Source organism: Camelus dromedarius, chromosome 12, assembly GCF_036321535.1.
Source record: "Camelus dromedarius isolate mCamDro1 chromosome 12, mCamDro1.pat, whole genome shotgun sequence".
Lineage (NCBI taxonomy): Eukaryota > Metazoa > Chordata > Mammalia > Artiodactyla > Camelidae > Camelus > Camelus dromedarius.
The window spans coordinates 18,162,291-18,182,386 of NC_087447.1; positions in this window are offsets into that span (position 1 = coordinate 18,162,291).

The following is a 20,096-nucleotide window of genomic DNA, read 5'->3' on the forward strand; positions in this document are numbered from 1 at the left end:
AATCAACTGTTATTATTTCAAGGATGAAGCCAAACGATGCTAAAATAGACCCACGCCTGACCTATCTTTGGTTGGTTTGGATTTGTTTGTTCTCTTTATTAGAAGCTTATTATGTCTTTCCTCATTACCAGTTTCTTAATTTGTTTCCCTGGAATTCAGGAAGGATTCCCTCCGGGCTCTCTCTCCCTCACCCACTTCAGTTTTTCTATGGTGGAGTCTGGTTTTAGTCTTCTGACCTGCCAGTTTTCAGATCTGGAGCAACTTCTGGCTGTACTTTTCAGCCGTTTTCTGCTTTTCAAAACTCACAGGGAAGTCCAATTTAATTTCATTGTTTTTTGGTCTTGAATACTATATAAAAGCAAGATAAAGATTTAACTCTAGTAACTGTAGTTTAAGTAAGCAAAACGTTGGAGGGTATATAAAAAGTTATCTAGTTGGACAGATTTGTCTAATGTTTCTCATTGTCATAAGTATTTTATGTCAGCTGTTTCAAATTAGAGCTTCTTACATATTTTATGTAGTGATTTAAAAGAAAGGGATCATATGACATGCTATGGGTATATGAAGAGATATATTTGTATTTCTTAAATATTATATAGGTATGCATCTCTTTGTATATATGTGTGTAAAATATATACATATATGCATATACACACGAATGTCTACACATGTATATGGTATACAAGATGACAACATGTGTTCAATGCATGTTTACTGACTGCCGTGTGGTTGGTAGCTAATTAATATCGAATGGCAATAAATTCACAGCCAATAAGTCTAACCGAGAATGCTGTGGTACTAAAGAGTAGAGAGAGCTGGGGTCTTAATGACCCTCAGTTAGAAACATAAGCATAGGACATTTTTCATGAGTCTTTTTGAATGTTCAGTGTGAAAACTTAAGGTGGGAAGTTATTCACATATGGTCTAATGCACCTCATTGCTGATAAACAGTTTACTATATATGAGATGATGTATTATATAGGAGGGACACTGGAATAGGGAGTAGAAGAAATTAACTCCCAATAAGCTACCATATATAAATGAGTTGGCAACATGTCTTTTGTTTTTCTAGGCCTCGGTCTTCTCATCTATATAAAACAAGTCTGGGGAACAAAGGGTTGTCTAGGTCGTATCTAAGGACATTTCTCCTCTAATTTTCAAAGGTTCTGTCTTTGGTATGTGATGAATGTGTCAGTGTGCAATGACAGGTCATGTGACTAGGAGATTGTAAAAGGATGGAGGAGAGGAAGAAGGCATTAGAATTAGGTGTATACATCGGTGTGGTTATATAGAAAGCACATAGGTCCTAGAGTTTACAGTATTTAGGTTCTAATCCTCAATATGCAAATTAGGAGGAATCGCTTGATTTTTCCCCTGACTTTTCTTATCCATAATTGGACCATTTCTAGTGACATGATTCCCACCTCATTCTGAATTCAGTGGTCATGGCATCCCTCAGTAATTGAGGTAACTGGTAATGTGGTGAAAGACAGAGATGAAACTGGCTCACAGATGCACTGGGAGTATTTATTGTTCATCTTAGATTCTTTTTCCTATGTCCCGCGGTTTTATTGCCCTGTATAAAATAGCATGATGGTTGAGAGTGGGGGCTCTGGAGCCAGTCTACCTCGGTTTGAGTTTCAGCTTCATCACTTACGAGCATATGATGTGACCGGACATTTTACTTAAGCAATCTCTGCCTCATTTCCCTCATGTTTAAAGTGGCCATGATTATAGTACCACCTCCCAGGACTGTAATGAGGAGTAAATGAGTTAAAACACGAAGAGCTTGGAATGAAGCCTGGTACATCATAAGTGCTTAATAAATATTAGCTGTTACTGTGTCCATTTCAATACCCATTCTGTATCCATGCTTTGTCTTGAGCTAGGACACAGTTGTTTCACACCCCTCTGGTATCTCCTTAATATCTCCTAAGAATTTTGATTCAGGTGAGGAGAGAGAAGGAAAAAGCACAATGGGATAGAGATAGAGATTGGAAAGAGCTCTGGATAAAGGATTAAGATGAATAGTCTAAAACAAGAAAAACAAAACATAAGAGTAACCACACTGACCACAAGAGCTAATTTCATATTAGCTGGCAAATCTGTTATTTTTCTGACAGTCACTAATTTTCCTGAGGAAGATAAGGAGGTATGGGCTTGTTTCTCCCATCATCCCTTCTCCTGATGCTATGATTCTTTAATTTGTTACATCATCTTTTGTCCTATGCACATGTAGATACATGTTATATAATATTATGTACTCTATTCTTATTTTCCAGCCAAGGTCAAATGTGTATCTCATCCACCTCACATGCTTAAGAATCCCCAGCATACTGACACATATACAAAGATGCTCAGTACATTTTATTGAATAATGTACTGGATAAAAATTATGTAAAGGTCTCATGAAACCCTACAGAAGCACATATTTTTAAACCAGATTAAGTGCAGATTTTTTCCCATTTTTGTTATTTCCGCAGTGTCAAACATTCAGAAGTCTATGTTTTAAGCGGATTTTTTTTTTTTTTGCATTCACATAGCAGACATAATAGTTTCCCTGCTTCTGTTTTCTACATAGAAAATTTCAAAGCATTCTAATAATAAATCCTATGAAAGGTTTTGACCGTAATGGTTTTTCAAAGCTTCAATACAAAGAAACTCAGTTAAGACCAGGCCATAAATAAGACCTCAGTGCTGAAGCAAGGGAAGGCCCTGTATATCTAAACCCATTAAATGAATCATTTATTTTGCTACTCATCTGTCATGTTTTGAAGGTCACATAACAATGCTTATTTCTTACGGCCCATCGGCAAGCTGTAGAATCAGAGGCTGAACCAAGTCCTTGAGTCAAATACTTGTGATGGTTAATTGTATTTCCAGGACTAATACCTACAGTTATGTTCACTGGGTAAAATCTAATCTCATGCCCTGGGAGGGCACAGCATGCCTGCAAGGGCACGAAAAGGATTTCTCCGCATCGCATCTAGCCTCTGAATAGTTGTGTCACATTGAAATATTTTTGGAATGTGGTCAGCCTTTTTGTCTCCCCAGATACATGCCTAGGAGATTTTTACAAGTTGAAGTGGCATAATAGTGTGGAAAGGATGTGCCTGAGAAGCAGATGGATCTGGGTTTGAAACTCCATTTGGCCACTCATATACGGTTCGTCATTAGACAAGTTGCTTGACCTCTCTGAGCCTCCTTTTTCTTACCTATAAGTAAGGCTAATGCTATCTATCTTACAAGGTTGCTGGGAAGATATAATGATTCAGAATAGGTAAAGTGACTTTCACAGTGCCTGACATAGACTAGATTCTCTCAGTGTATGTGATTAGCTACCATTTTCTGTATTCTCATAGCTGGAGTCACTTTTGTTAGACTCCTCCCCAGAGGTATGCAGGAGAGCCTCTGGCAATCCTCATAAGATTGTTCTTCATCTTGCTATATGTTCTATTTATTGTCTTACATTTTTGTTAAACTTCAATTTATTAAGTTGTAACTCATATACAGTAAAGTGCAGAAATCTTCTGTATATAGCTTAATGGATTTTAACATATGTATATATACCCCCATGTAACCACCACCTCAATCAAGATATAGAAAATCTCCAGCACCTGGGAGGTTCTCTTGTGCCTTTTTCTAGGCAATCACACCAAGGACCAGCTGCGTAATTTGCAGCTCACCGTCCAAAATGAAAATATGGAGCCCCTTGTTCAAAAAATACTAAGAATGTCAAGGTGGTGAGAGCAGAGCAGTGAAGTGAGCACAAGACCTTTCTACGTCTGGAGCCTTGTGAGACATGAGCCCCTGAAGCCTGCCGGAATTACATGCCTCACCAGCAGAGCTAACTCCAGTTCCAACTTCCATTGCTATCTGTTGTATTTATGCACTTTACATAAATGGAATTATGCAGTTCATACTCATTGGCATTTTTTATCCCTCAACATGGTGTCTGTGAGAATCATCCATGATATTACATGTTTTAGTAGTTTTAATTTTTCTTGCTGTGTATATTCCATTGTATAAAACTGTACTCCAATTTACTTATCTGTTCTCCTGTCGATAGATATTTGGATTGTGTCCAGTTTTAGGCTGTTATAAATAAGGCTGCTTGTGTATGTCTTTTGGTGGACATATGCACTGATTTCTCTTGGGCCTATATTTAGGAATGAAATTGATGAGTTATGGGCAAAACAATCTAATAGGCACTTCATGTGAAATCATTACACATCAGGGAAATGAAAATTTAGAACCACAAAGAGTTCCCACTGAACACTTGCCAGAATGGCTAACATTAAAAAGCCTGAAGAGTCTATATCATGGTGAGGATATAGAAGACTTGGAACTCTCACACATGCTGCAGGGAGTATAATTGGGTTCAGTTGCCTTCGAAAACTTTTAGGCAGTACTTGCCTAAGCAAAACATATACCTGACTTAGGATCCAGCAGTTCCGCTCCTGGATATATTTATTTTCTACCTTCTAAAGTCACTTTGAGGAAACATCTAAAATAAATTTCAACCTTATTCTTCCTTTATTAATATGCTGCAGTGGCCCTTTGCAGTGAAAGTTAAACAGTCACACCTAAGTTAACTACGTGTTTATTATATAACTTGCATAAAAGCTCCTGCTGCATTACTTCTGTTCCCCCACCTGTAGTTAAAAGATGGGTCGAGGCAAAGAAGGCCTGATGGGTTATCAGTAGGCTGTCATTAAGAAGCATTTTTTATTTCCCATTTAAAAAAAAATAACTTATTAGTGGAGGAGAGTAGGAATAAGGCACACAGGCACTTGGTGTTTTGTGATGTGAATGTTAATGGGCCTCAGATACATCCCTGTGAGACATGAGTGCCAGCTGATGTATGGAATGTATTCAGAAATGTCCCCATCACAAAAGTGACACTTTAGTGCATTAGATTCAGTCTCACCTACTTCCTTGGTTTCCAAACACTCGTCCACAGAATACGTCCTGTGTTCTGAGGAAATTTTAGAAAAGTCAGATTCCCTGTCATTATCCCTTGGAGGTAGATTCTGCTTCAGCAGATCTGGACTAGGACTCCGAATATGCATTTTCCAGAAGCTTCTCTGGTGATTCAGCAGCCAATCCTGGCCAAGGCAGAGCATGTAACAACAACAACTATTAGACCTGTGGACCTTGGATGAACCACTTGCCTATTCAGCTGGAGCCCAGATACTCAGCCGAGCTTTGCCAGCTCCCTCCCCAGATGGCTATACCATTTTCTTAATCTCTGTGAAAGCCAAAAATTGAAGTCCTAAGAAGAGATTGATGTCGCCACTTACCTGACAATAGTATAATCCATCTTCTTTGGCAGGACCTACTCATTGGATGGATCCATCCTTGAATAATAAGTGCCTAAACTCTTAAGCTAATCACCTTGCCCTTGGCCCTCTCAGGTGTTTCTGACAGAGCCAACCTCTGTAGCTGAGCCAGGTAATAATTACGATCATCTGTTGTACATTTACTATGGCCTAGAGTCTTTGCACATTTATTATCTCATTTAATCCTTGCAACAGTTTCTGTGAGCTTGATACCGTGATAATGCTGATACTATAAGTGGGAAAACAAAGACCTAGAACAGTCAGGGGACTTGCCTAATTGGTGTTCTGGTAGGTAGCTGGAGGGCTGTGGCACTACACAGCTCTTACACCTTGGGGTGAGTGTATTCGGGGTTACGAAGGGAAAAACCAGGTTGTGAACACAAGTGTTTCTGATTCTCGAGATGCTGTTTAGTGTCTATTCCTGGCTTCCTTGCCCCGTAACTGAAACACATTGTTTAGGTGGCAACACGTATTGCATTAGAACATAGCTTTTACTTGTCATGTTATAACATTTGACTTGGAGTTCTGGGACGCCGAGGGAAGGGGTCTTCATTCTGTGGCAGCGCTGATCTCTTTTCCACCAAGCGTGTAAAAGCGCAGGGATCAGGGCTTGTTGCACAATGAAGCCCTGCCGCAGACTATACATAAATCGAATTGCTCTTCTTAGTTACGTTTTCATGATGCCCACAGTAGTTTGACCCAAATAAACAGATAAATTACTCAGGCTGTTATAAACATTCCAGTCCATTTGGCGATCCCTTTATTAAATGAAACAGGTCCTTTTATTCCTTTCAGATACTGCCTGTTAATAGAATAATCTCAAAGCTATTAGCATTTAAAGAGGAATTAGACAAAGATATCCTGAATTGTCCCTTCTCCTGGCTCCTAGTGCTCATGGGACCCTTGCTTTAGCTAATTAGTCTGAAAGGAATATTAAGTGCATTGATCTCTATCAAGCACATCCTGGAAGGAAAGCTTTTGTGAAAGTCATTTCAGTTGCAGACTTTGTTTGCCCATACCTAAGTGTCCAACCCAAAACAATAGGCACTGGGAACGTTCCAGAATTCAAACAAAACAAAACAAAATCTGTAAAGAATAACACAGAAGCGCTCTTAGATTTCATGAAATGCCTTTGCTTAAGCCCCAGACCCACATGATTTAGCTTTATTTCCATGGGAACCAACAGAAAAAAGTATAAGATCTCTTTCCTTTTTCTCTCAAACCCCCAGAAAGTTGAGAAGAATGGTGTCTTGTGGTGTAGCATAGGGATTAAGTGCTCTTCTCTGGAAACAGACAGACCCTGTTTTAGATCCTGACTCAGACCTCTATAAACTGTAGGACCTTGAGCAAATAATCTCCTTAAACCTACATTTACATACCTTTAGTATGAATAAAATTCTTTAATATATTTCTTACATTGTAATGTTGTGAAATGGACAAAGTAAAATCATTCAACAAATATTGGTTATTATTAATAATAAAGATTGGCATAAGTGTCCTGGGACATGGCACCAAAAAATAGCAAGAGTCCAACTCTTGCCAGTTAAATGTTAAAATTACCAGAGGTGAGAAGAGAACATTTTCTTTCTTCTGTGTGAGGGACAGTGCGGTATGGCAGTGTAGTGGGAATAAAAATTGAAGTTTGATTGTTGCTGATAGGTGCAACCGGTGTTCCAGGTTCTTGTCCCGTCCCAGAAAGAATTCAGAGACAAGACGTAGTGGTTAAAAAAAGTAAAGTGAGGATTTATTAAAGGATGGATAGTACACTCTCAAGGGGAGAGCGGGCAGGCTCAGGTGAGTGGCTGCCCTGAGTTTCTTTGGCAAGTTAGCTACACAGAGTGTAAAAATGAATGGGCGGAATATTCATTGGGGAGGGAGGGGTTTGGGGTCGTATTCCCTGATTATCATCCCAACTCCACCTTCCCAAAGGGAGGAGGGAAGTTTGTCCTTATTTAGTCTGGATCGGAAGTGTCATGGTGTCAGTGCATGATGGGTACTTCTGATCTGCAAGACTAATTTTATTGAAATGAGGGCATAATAAGCAAAAGGTTATATTCAGACGCTGGAAATTCCTGCCTTTTCTCACCTTTCTTTGTTCTTCTTCAGGCCACTTGTCACCCCAAAAAGCATGATCTCTTATCAGCCCAAAGGTTCCTGCTTTTCTTTCTCTGCCCAGGGACCCCTGCTGCTTACATGATGCGTGGTTTCCTGCATTTGGCTTGTGCCCCTCCTTTCTGCCCAATTCCTGCCATTTGGTCTGTGTTCCCCTTTCTCTGCTCATATCTAGCTATCTGCCTGCTCTAACATGATGACAATAAAGACCTAAATATGGGTCCACATTCTGTCTCTGATTTAGGGCATATTGTTTAAGCTCTTTGAAGTCGAGTGGCTTTATCTGTAAAATGGAGATGGTTGCACTTACTTCCAAGTGCTACATTGTCTGGATTTAATGAGGGCGTGTTCATCAAACACCTAGCACACTAATTGTGCTCAGTATGTTGTGGCTGTGTTTTCCTTTTCCTTTTCTGGGCCAGATATTAATGTTCCTCCCACTGACAGAGCTGAGAGAGGAGATGGAACGGGAAAGGTGAGAGGCAGTCAGTGCACCTGGGTGTGAAGGAGGCTGCAGGGAAGCAACCAGTAGTTAGATACAAAAGTAAGGTGACCTTCAGCTTTGTAACTCCAGTTTCTCTTACTCTTCCAACACTGCCCCCCTCCCTGGAATCTAGCTGAAATGATAACTCCCCAATACTTGAAAAACTATAAACTGTTTTTCAAGAAAAAACACCCATCATACCCTTGAAAACATGCTCACTTTTGTAGAGTCATTTTCCTCTTTCTGCTACTTTACTTTGATTCATAGAGAAAGGCAGCATGAATTCTCTTCTGCCCTCTAGGTCAGTCCTATGCTTTTTCTGCAGATGGAAGAGTTAGTTGGTCGGAAAGTCAGGGAGAGATTAGAACAACATATGTGCTTTTCCTGAGGTTGGGAAAACATCTTTTCTAATCATTACAATGACAAATCTGGAGCCTGCACCTCCAGCCAGGCAGAGCCACATGGGGCGGAGGTGGGGGACTCTCTCAAGAGGACCTGACTTGGATTCCTGCACTTCCTCAGCCATCCCAACCCTCTAACCACTGCCTAAGTGCACCACAGGATCCAGAGCCCTCCTGCTGGAGCTGCAGGGCTGGCTGCAGATCTTCCTTCATCTGCCTCAGCATTTGAGTCGCACGTGTCTCGGTCACAATAAGGCACCTGCACAGGCACTGCCCTTGTCACCATGACAACCAGCACAGGCGGGGATTAGGCTGGCGGCACAGAAGGAGATCATATTCCTGCTGTCCTGCTGGTGGTGCTGCTGACACGCTCTCCTTCCCACAGCCTCTGTGACACTACCTGGGTGGCCTTTCACGTCCACTTCTGGGGGGGAGGGAGGGGAAGGGAGGGAAGAGGGTGGGGCTAAAAGCCGGATTCTGGAAGCAGCTCAGGTGTTGGAAGGCAAAGTTCGCAGGATCTAGGGAAGCAGTGGGCCACCTTTCTTCATCACCTGTTAATGCTGTCTAAGCTGCAGTCTTTTAACACATGAGGTGCTTTCCTCTTGAGCAGGAAGAGTTAAAAAAAAATTCAATCGATTATTTATTGAGGCTTCCTGATGCTTAACAAGCCACTCATCTCACAGGCCTCCAACTCCACCTCCCACCAGCAAAGGAGCTGGTCTCAGTAAAGCAGAATGAAAACTACAGAATCTTTGAAATGACAGGTTTGAATCCCAGCTCTGCGTCTTTCAAGCTATGTGCATTCTGTCAGCTCCTGACCTCTCTGAGGCACTCAAGTCAGGCACTGATTGCTGATCAACAAATGTATCCCTCATTCATTATGAAGGTAGAAAGATGGTGGTAAATGTAATGTCCCCAGCACACCTATGGCCCGGATAGACAAATAATTGTGGCCTTTGTCATATTACAATGAACACAGAGGTACCGATGAGTTAAGATTAAGGTTTTGAGCTTCTTTTTTGGAAATAGAGGGAATTGATGGAAAATATTCTCTCAGGAGCCTGAAGCAGCTAGTGCCTGAATACTGTAACAGTCATTCTCTAAGTGTGTACCTGGGACCCGTAGTGTCGGCATCACATGGGGGCTTGTTGAAGATGCAGATTCTTTGGCACCACCCTGCTGAGGTCCTGAATCAGAACTCTGGGGGTGGGGCTCAGCAATCTGTCTTAACAAGCCCTGCTTAAGACTGAGAGTCGACTGCTTTAAAGGAAGTAGAGAGCACTTGACTCAGAGCTTCCTGAGGACACAGAGGCCTATTTTTGTGTCTCTGGGGCTTAGCGGAATGTCTAACTCACTGTATGCGCTCTGCAGACTGAGTGGATGGGTCTCCTGCTGTCCTGCTGATACTGGTCCAGCACTGGTTCATCATCACTTTGTTTTCTTTGTTCCCCATCCCCCATGCAACCAGGAGAAGTTTGCCCCCACCCTGCAGTCCCTGAACTGTTTTGATATTGCCATTCTAAAGTCCAAGATATTCGTAGGGACACTATTAAATACAGTAAAGCAGGAATATTTACCTCCGACCTGATCGCTCAGAGCCTTCAATTTTCAGTGTGCTTCTGCATTATTGCACTTCAAAAGGACGCAGGTACAAGCTCAGGCATCGTGCTGCCTTCAGCAGTCCTTAGCCATGTGACCTTGGGCAAATTGAACACTCTCAGCCTGCTTTTTAAAATCATCATTTAAATATTTTTATATTCAAAGCATTATATGCTTTGGTATACAGATTACAACAGTGAAAATATACTTATGACAAACATTGAACTAATGGGTTTTCTGCTATTATTTAAAGTGAATATTGATAGGAGGGACTTGAGGTTTTACAAAGTTTTTGAAAAATATGCCCAAGGTTTTTTGAGTGGCGTACTTACTAAGCCTGTTATGAAGAGGGTATTTCTTCCTTGGTCTATTCATTTTCAATAGAGAAAAACTGTTATGAGGCAGCATTTGGGGAGTAGATAGACCTGGATGTAGAGGAGGCTTTCAGAAAGTATGAGCTCTTACATTTTTATTAGTCTATGGATGATAACAGATTTGAAAATCTTAAGTTGTCCTGCGGCTGCTTCCCTAGCCACTGTAGAGAAGGCATTGATTACTTTGGGGTTTGGAGGGGAAATGCAGCCTAGAACCCAGCCCTGGTGTGGATAAAACAGAAACAAAAATTGGCTTTGGTGAGAGAGAAAGAGATTTTCCAGGAGCTCCCATAGCTGAGTTTACATGCTAATATTCAAACCTGAAAGAGAAGAACGTTAGGTTATGAAAGAAACACTACGTTATGTTAAGAGCTCTATGTTATAAAAGGGAGGATTATAGGAGGGCCGACAGAGTGAGGGCAGAGAGAGAACCTGGGGGAGGGGGAGGAGGAGAGAGAAAAAAGAGAAAAAGAATGAGAGAATAACATTGGGGATTCTGAAAATTTTGGATAAGCCCTCCATTTTCTGAGCTTAGGCAGAAGACTGGGAGACTCAGAAGCACTGCAGTTGGCACCGTGAGAAAACAGAGCAGCGATGTGATGTCTAAGGCAGGCCTTCAAGAGGGTGGACTTGAGATTAGCTTTGTATTGTCCCACACGTTTTGGCCAGGTTTGGAGCGAGTTACCTTTGGGGATAGGGAAGTGCTCAGACAGTAAATAAAATAACAATGCCTGACTTTGGTGAAAATAAAAATAAAACAAGCAAACAGTAAGCACTTAAGTTGAAGTAAGGTGGAATAATTTGTCTTCTCTAAGCAGATGGTTGAGTTTGGTCAGAGTTCCAGTTAGAAACAATTATGATTTCCCCTTTTTTCACATGTAAGTCATAGAATATAAATGTCACCTTCTCCCCCATTACCTAAGTGTGGCATGTTTGACTAAACTTCCTTTGCAGGAGGAAAGGTAAGACCCTATGTCCCATCAGAAGGCCCATACCATGGGGGTTTTCCCAAATAGGAAAGAACTATGGGTGCTGGGGAGTCCAAATATGACAAGGTACCACTCATTTCTGTATTTCCAGTTTCTGTAGGAGTGCTGATGTTCAGTAATGTGGTTAAATGAACACATGAATGTGTCAGAAGTACCCTGCTGAGGTCGCTCCTTTCAGGTGACATTATCAGGTGAGCTTCCTAGAAGATGCAGCCCATGGTACTGTGTCCTCCCTGCACCCTCGGTGATTCTTTAACACATGATTCAGGAAGCGTTGCTCCTTTGCCCCAAATTCTTCATTGGCTCCTCATTTTCTCAGAGTGAAAACCAAAATCCTAACCGTGACCTCACGGCGCTCCTGACCTATCTGACCTCTGGTCCTGCTACTTTCCTTCTCCTTCACTCTGCTTCAGACATGCCAGCCATTTCGCTCCTCTCAGATCAGACATACTTGTGTCTTCAAGCGCTTGGCCCTGGTTGTCTCCTCTGCTTGAATATTCTTTTGCCAAATACCTGCACTTCCAACTAACATAAATATTATTTATGTGTTTTACAGTTCTTTTTTTAAATTTTTCTGTCCTTTTTCTGGAGTGAATGCTTCACAAAGGCAGTGATTATTCCTACTCCCCCGCTTTTCTTTTTAATGTTTTTGATTCAATAGACTAGTATCTGGCTCATAGTAGACCTAACTCAGTAAATATATGCTGAATGAATGAATGAATTGAATGATAGATGGATAGAGTAACCCCTCCATGAATCTCATGAAGGCATCTTTGAAATGGAGGAAGTAATTAGCTCATATAGGATTGTGCATATTTTTAAAAAAATGAATCCTTCATTGAAGATAAGTAACTCAGATGGTAGATATTTTGACTTATTCTCCCTAAAGAAAAACTGAAACTCCCTTCATGGAAAAAAGTTTTCTATTTATTAGCCATAGGACTTAAACTAGAGGAAGTTCTGATTGTGTTCACATTCACTTCTCAAAGATGTTGTAAGCTCTCATTGGGATTCAAGGAAAGATTTACCTATAAAAATCATCTAATAAAGAAATTTCCCAGTGAAATGCTCACTGGAGACCGAAGCCTCCAAGATCTCATTAAATTGTTGTGCGTGCAATATGCTTCTTAACTACCTGGGTCATCTTGCTGCCAGGGTACATCATGAAGGGAAGATGATAAATCTCAGTGATTTTTCTTCTGTCTCAACCCGTGACCTAAGTTAGAAACATTGTCCTCTACCCAGTGCTGGTCCAGGTGGGCTGAGAGGCGATGACAGAATGTTCAAAAGAAACTACAGCGGCTCTTCTCACATGGAATCTTTCTGAGACGTGAACACTGAGGACCTTGGTCCTTGGGATACTTTTGTTGCTAAAGAAACTGAATTCCTTTCAAGTGTGGCTATTTTGAAAAGAGGAACAATGTTGGGGAGCCATTGTTATGTCCTCCTAGAGCAAATGTGCACAGCTTTCAAGTTAAAACTGGACATTTGAAAATCTAAAAGCAATCTCTCTGGATTTTTGTATTGGAAGCTCTCTATAATACATAGATCAGTGGGATCCTTTGGAACCTCTGTCTATTGTGCCCACATGAAATAGGCCAGACTCCACTGGGAACGAAAAAAAAAATAATAGTAATCTGGTCATTCATTAGGTGGAACTGGGTGGGATTGAGGGTAGGGGGGAGATTAACTCTTTCAGGAGACTAAGTACAGATGCAGACATAGGAATATAAGATACGAGGTGGGGAAAAGAAGGAGAGTTGTTTATAATTAGTATGTCAGCTCTTCAGATATTTTATGTCCATAGAAAAATCAATGTACCTGATGTAATTTTCAGTTCCCCTCTTCAAATGTAGATACGGACTTAAGTTTAATTTTATAAAAAGCATTTCTGTAATAAAAAACTTGGATACTCCACAAAGTTCGAAGTACCTGAAAGAAAATGGAAAAAAATTCATGCACAAAAATATGTTGTCTTAATAAGGTTCAAAAGAAAATAATTTTGTCAGATATATTCTTGATAGGCTTTTGTTTGTTTTTCACTTTTTATTTAGACATTCGGGCATCAAGAAGTCTTAATGGATGGTATTTTTTGTGATCTAAAGCTGGTTGCTGCCTCAATATGAAAGGTGAAACGAACCAAAACTATTATTTCCTGAACATTTATGATAGGCCAGAAAGTTTGCTAAGGGATAGAGATTTTATTTCATGGAATCTCTGTGGCGACAAGAAATGATTATCTCCATCTTACCTAAGAGTGAATGAACTCTCAGAGTGTAAGTTATTTTTCCAAAGTCTCACAGCTTCCAAGAGAAGGGGCTGCAACAAACTCAGCTGTTCTGCTGACTTCCAAACCTATGCTCTTTATGTCTACATACACACCCTCTACAAGGAGAAAATAATTTTATTTCCTGCTGTTAGAATCTGGCTCTGTCTATTTTTTTTCCATTTTAATTGAGAAATAATCATCTTAAAAATTAAAAAGCATTCCTGTGCCCAAGGTTTAATTAAAGGATGTTATGTTTATACAAAAATTTAGGCAAATATATTTTTGTGTGGTTGTAATCAATATGAACATAGAATTTCATACTTTGCTCTTTTAATCATATATGCTTTACATAATGTTGCAAATTTTAAAAAGTTTTAAAATATTTGTAGAACATTCCAATGAGTAGGCACACCATAATGCTGGACATTTTAATCATTTCTAATTTTTAGTTATTACAGACAATATTGCAGTCAAAATCCTAACTGAAAGGGGAAAAAAAAAAAGCTTAAATGAATGCTTTCTCCGGAATAATTTCTGAGAATGGGATTACTGAGATACCTTGATTTCTATCAATATACACTGATATATTGCCGTTGAAAGTGATGGACCTGCATTGCAGTTGCAGCCCAAATTGTGTGAGCTTGTAAACTTTACCATCTTCACTATCACTGGCAATTGTGACTTAAAGCTCATTCATGCAATAGCAATGAAACGTAACCTCGTTGTTTTAATTTGCATTAATTTGATTATTTGTAAGACTGAACATTCCCCCATATATTCATTTAGAATGTTCATTTTCTCTTTTTGTCATGCAAATCAGTGGCATTGCTTAAATATATTTTATCATTTCTAGTATTCTCAAAGGATAGAGACATGTATTTCAATCTAATTATATATATGTGTGTATATATATATATATATATGCATATATACAAATCCCTCTAGATGTATAAATATGTGTGTATATTTCACTTTCAGGTTAGATAGAATCGTTGCAGGACACATAAAAAGTCAAATGATTCTTTTTTTCTGAGAGGATATCAGAAAGTCTGGTACCTTTATCATGTACTGCTGGGAACTTAAATTATTTACTCTAATGAGATAATCCATATTACCTTCCCTTGACTCTTAAGCTCCTAGTTACTCAATGAAACAGTCACCCCAGTCTAATTGAGGAGTTGCCGTTAGAATCCTGTCGCTTGCAGACTGGTGACCCCTCTAGAAGTGAAGGATATGGCCCAGGAATGCAGATGACAGATGCAAGGCCTTGAGCACCAGTGGTGCCTCCACCCTGCACCCTGTGCCAGGTGCTGGCCCGTGGGAGGGGCACTAGGATTAAGGCCAAGAGCTTAGTGCTGGCTTTTGGCCCAATGCACCACACACAGAATGCATTCTGAGTGTCGTTAGCAGACACTCTCACCTAGAAACTGACTATTTAGTTGTAGGGAATTTTTGGTCTCATAAATTTCCATGAAAATGTGGCTTTGGATTTAAAACCATAAAACTGATCTGTGAAGTAAAAACAATAGAATCTGTCTTCTTGTTTGAAGTGTTTTAGTCAAGAATCAAGTTTGGGTGACTCCAGAGAGGGTAAAGGGCTTGTACCAAGACAGACAGAACTAGTCTCTCCTAGTGCTTGTTAAGCACGACTGCCTGTTGGGCCGTGTTTCAGAGGCTCTTTGGCTGGAAAATGGGCAATAAAAAGCCGTGATGTTTGGGGAAAAGTAATGAGATCCTGTGGCTCTAGTCCTCTCTTTTTCCTTCATGATTAAAACTCTCTTTTACATTAATTGGGAACAGGTCACCTACTCATCACTGGGGATCCTTAAAAGGTTAGCTAGTCTGATAATAACTGACATCATTCATTTAAAAAATCAGTTCATTTAGCTTATCATTCATTCACTAATCAGGTAGGGGCACGCAACATGGTAGGTACCATAGAAAATTTTAACTTCAGGATTTTAAGTCCTAAGTTCTCTGCCACGTAATTACCGGTGTCCATGGGCTGGAAAGATAGCATATCTGAATCTAAGTTTCTTATTTATAAAATGAGACCAGACCAGATTACTGGGTTTTCTTCCCGCTATCACAGTTTGTGATTCTTTGGTAAGATACGCATCAAGCACCTACGTCTGGCACGATGCCCTTCTGACTTAGGAAAGTATGAAGGAAATGCCAGATATATTACCTACCAGGCAGGAACTTTCATTCTTGTGACCTCTCACTAACACAACAGGCAAGTAACAGTGCATGCACCCACAGGAGAGGTGGTACAATAGTAATGCTCTGTGGGTGTCTTGTCGTTGGATGAGACAATACAGTGTGTGGAGGTTGGAGAGACAATATGATGGGCTTGAAGCTATACAGATCTGTGTTCCAAATTCTGCTACAGCACCTGCTCTCTGTGCTGCTTGGCTTAAGTGATTAGACTTCTAGGATTTAGTTTGCTTATCCATCAAATGGGAAAGTAATCATTCCTCTGAGTGGCTTAGTGTTCTAAAAGTTAGAGATGGTGTGTGTGGTGTCACTTGCTGCCTGGTATGTTGTAGACACTAAAAATAATGGTAGACAAGATATGGAGAAGGAAGAAAGTGCAAGAAGAGGAGAAATATGGGCAGCATAAACAAGAATTTTGGACTGGATATTAGATTTTTTTGTTTTGCACTTTCAGTCGAGTAAAGGAATTTGCAAAATGTGGCTTATGTGTATGTTATTTACATCAAGGAGCGTGAGGTTCTGGTGGGAAAAAAACAAACCAAAAAGGAAATGAAAATACATCATTACTGTGCTGAATGCTTTTATGTCCAGTGTACATTAAGAACTTATAGCAAGATGACCTGATTTAATCTGATGTGTTAGAAGATGATTCTCTACGGAAGTGACCTCCATGCTGAAATCTGAAAGATGCTGCATAGGAAGTGATTAGTTGAAGGGAGCAATGCACATAAAGCCCTGAAATGGGAAGGATGGCACATCTGAGCAACTGAAAGGTTAATAGGCCTGGGGCAAGATATGAAGCAAGAATGGTGCTGGAAGGCCCTGTGGATGGAAAGTTACTGAGAGGAAACATTGGGGTAAGAGGGGATTCTTGATAAACAGATCTAATAGGATTCTTGTGGAAGGCAGTCCAGGCTGACCAGATTTCAGCTGGGGGGATGGCTAAGGATGAGGAATTTGATCTGATCTTGGGGTAGGGATGGGATGAGTGGATTCTCACTAAACTGACTGAGCCAGATTCTTGCTAGAGTAGACATTGAGGTCTAGCCTTAGCGGGCTTAGAGGGGTCTGGCTAGAGTCTTAAAAAAGGAGAGCACCTGTGTCGAGTGAAATTATACTCCACTTACAATGAATATATCTGATTAGATAAGAAATAACTGAATAACTTTTCTCAAAGTATAATTACTTTTTGTGTCAAGTCATAACATCTTCTAAAATGATTTTTCCCTATTATTTACATATTAGGCCAAGTTCAAAAATATCAACATCTATAAAGAAGTTTCCTTAAAGAATAGGTAATTTTTATATGTGCTAAACCTTTAAGAATAATGATGTTACCCCTTTTACAGGGCTTAGTCTTGAAATAGGCACTTGTGAAATGTGTTCTTTCCTTTGGCAGGTGTTTGGTTATGTGTCATCCTTTCAACAAATACACATAATAAGCCAGCATTATGCATTATAGAGCCAGGGATAGAGCAGTGAACAAAAGAAGTATCTTTTGTACTCTAAAGGAGCTCTTTCTTTTCTTCTTCAAATCACTACTCAAAACCTTTAGTTCTGGTTGTAAAGTTCTGGATCTGTCTTGGCAGACTCTAAAATTTGTATTTATATTCTTGCATTCGTATGTGATCTTCATGACAATTCTCTGTGAAAGTAGAGGCAATAGAGGGTAAAGATTAAGAACTTGGATTTTGTAATCAGAGCTGCTGGGGTTGAAATCCTGGCTCTGCTGTTTATTAGCTCTTTTTTGCTAAGCACTCTACCTGGGTGATTTTAAACTCAAAAATACTTCTGTGTGAGAAATGCAGTTACTTTCATTTAGAGGACAAATTGAAGCTTGGAGAGGTAAAGCTGTTTTCCCAAGATCTCACACCTAGCTTTAAAGCGTAACACATTGCTGATTACCTAAGTTTAGCAACTTTCTCTTCTGTAATAATTAAAAACATTTCATATTTTCCTGACTCTGAAATTCCACAAACCTCTTGAGATAGGACCAATCTCTAGGCCTCTAAATACTTTGCCTTATTAAAAACCAACAGAGTCTCCTGTTGAAAGAGTTGCCTGGCCAGGGAAAACATTTTTTTCTTGCTTCTTAATAGAAAATCAAGCATGCTGATTAGAGCAGAGTAATAGTTTCGAAAGCTTCCTCTTGACAGAGCATTTGCTTTCTCATTTCCTAATGAGTTACTCCCCAAAGAAACTCATTATATTTCAAAGCACAATGCTCCCTGGAGACCTCCCCACCTCCACCATTCACTTACTAAAATGTTCATCATTTAGGAACCCATAAGCCTTGCCCAATTCACTGAGTCCTTGGAATCCTTTGCTTATCAATAACTCTTTGTTCTATGTTATGATGAAAAGGACCTTTGTCCTCAGATAAACAGGAAAGGAAGCCTTTTCTTACTTACAGATAAGGAACATTTTGCTGATGAGATGAAAAGATACAATGATATGATATTATTTTGTTATTATTATTATATGTATAGTTTTGTTAGGGAGTCTTGGCCTGTTGGGGTGTAAATATCAAATAGTTTTATTGTTTCCAATAAGAACACTCCACAATCCTTTGTTGACCTCTGTCTCTCCCACAGGGGAGCAGGTGCGTTTCATGACATCTAATTTCATAACATTTTAGTCTCTTTAGGTTATTAAAATAGGTTGATTTTTGTTCCAAGGCTCAGAACTTTTCCTTTTAAAACTTCAAATTCATATCTGAAAGAAAGCTTCCCCCGCTCCTACCCTACTCTGGGGGTGAGGTATGGAGTCTGCTCTCCATCACACAGCCCTCCTTCACTCCAGTTACCTCTTGAGTATTGGGGTGAGAGGAAAGAATGGGGAAAATATGCAAGATGAGTTTTTTCCCTGAGTAACTTGGGACTACTTTTCTACATTGTTGAGTCTGCACTTGATGTGGACCGCTGGTGGTTTCAAGAGACTGGCTGTTGAGGACTCCAGTCCAAGCAGTCCCACCAGACCCCAGAGCTACCTGGTGAGCTCAGCCCCTGCGTCATGTGGATGGTGTCATGCCGTCTTCCCTTGCTGTGCATGTCTCCTTGCCCCACACTCTGGGGTCCTCCTCTCACCCATCAATCTCACCTGCCCTCTGTGGCCCCACCTCGGGAAGACTCCATCTTCTATACCTGTCCAGCCTGCCATGCCATCCTCCCTCAAGGCTCTTCTCCCTGCTCTGGGAGCGTTGGGCAGGTGAGTCCAGCTGCTCCAGCCTTCTAGACATCTGCCCCTCCCCCTTTGTATCAGTTTCCTAGCTCTGCCTTACGACAAATTGGGTGGCTTAAAGCAACAAAACTTTATTATCTCACAGTTCTCAAAACTAGAAGTTCAAAATCAAGGTGTTGATAGGGCCACAATCCCTCCGAGACTCTGAATAGAGTCCTTCCCTGCCTTGTCCTGGCTTCTGATGGTGGCCATTGTTCCCGGGTATTTCTTGGCTTCCATAACTCCAATCTCTGCCTCTGCTGTCACAAGCATTCTGTCTGTGTGTCTCCACAATATCTTCTTACAGGGACTTATTAAATTCAGGGCTCACCCTACTCTAGTATGACCTCATCTGATTTAACTAATTACGTCTACAACTTTTATCCCAAATAAGATCACATTCTGAAGTACTCAGGGTTAAGATCTTAAAATCTCTTTTGTGGGGGAACATGATTCAACCCATAACACCCCTCTTTTCAGACATTCCCAAATTTGACAATTGATTCCCTCGGTTTTGAGCAAAACTAGTCACATGACCCCACCCTTCTCCTACTGGAATGTGAAGAGAAGAGGTAAAATTTTTTCATGAATATTGCATTATTCAAAAATGATAAGCTTTTCCTCACTCCCAGTCTTTTTTAAACCATCTTCGAGTAAGAGGAGGTGACCGCTGGTCTGCTGGAATGCTGCTTCTCTGCAGATGTGAGGCGAAGAGACTGGCCCGAGAACTAGCAGGTCTGAGCTCACAAGGTTGTAAACACTCCGTGACCCTCCGCGATGGCATTTGTTGTCTGCCTAGGTAAACAGGAAAATTCTTTGTAGCACCATCTTATTATAATAATGATGCTGATAATAATGATGATGGTGTTCACTTTTTTTGTGTGCAGTTATGCCAGGCACCGCCATGAATGTTTTAGGTACACTGTCATATTTAATTTTTTCAACCAAGGTATTATCTTTTTTATTTTTTTAATTTTAACTAATTTTAGCCTTACAGAGATACAAAGTTTCTATCTGTCTCTAATCCCACTTTGTTCAGTAATTTTGATCAGTTATCTTATCAAATGTCCTTCAATTTCGGTTTGTCTGA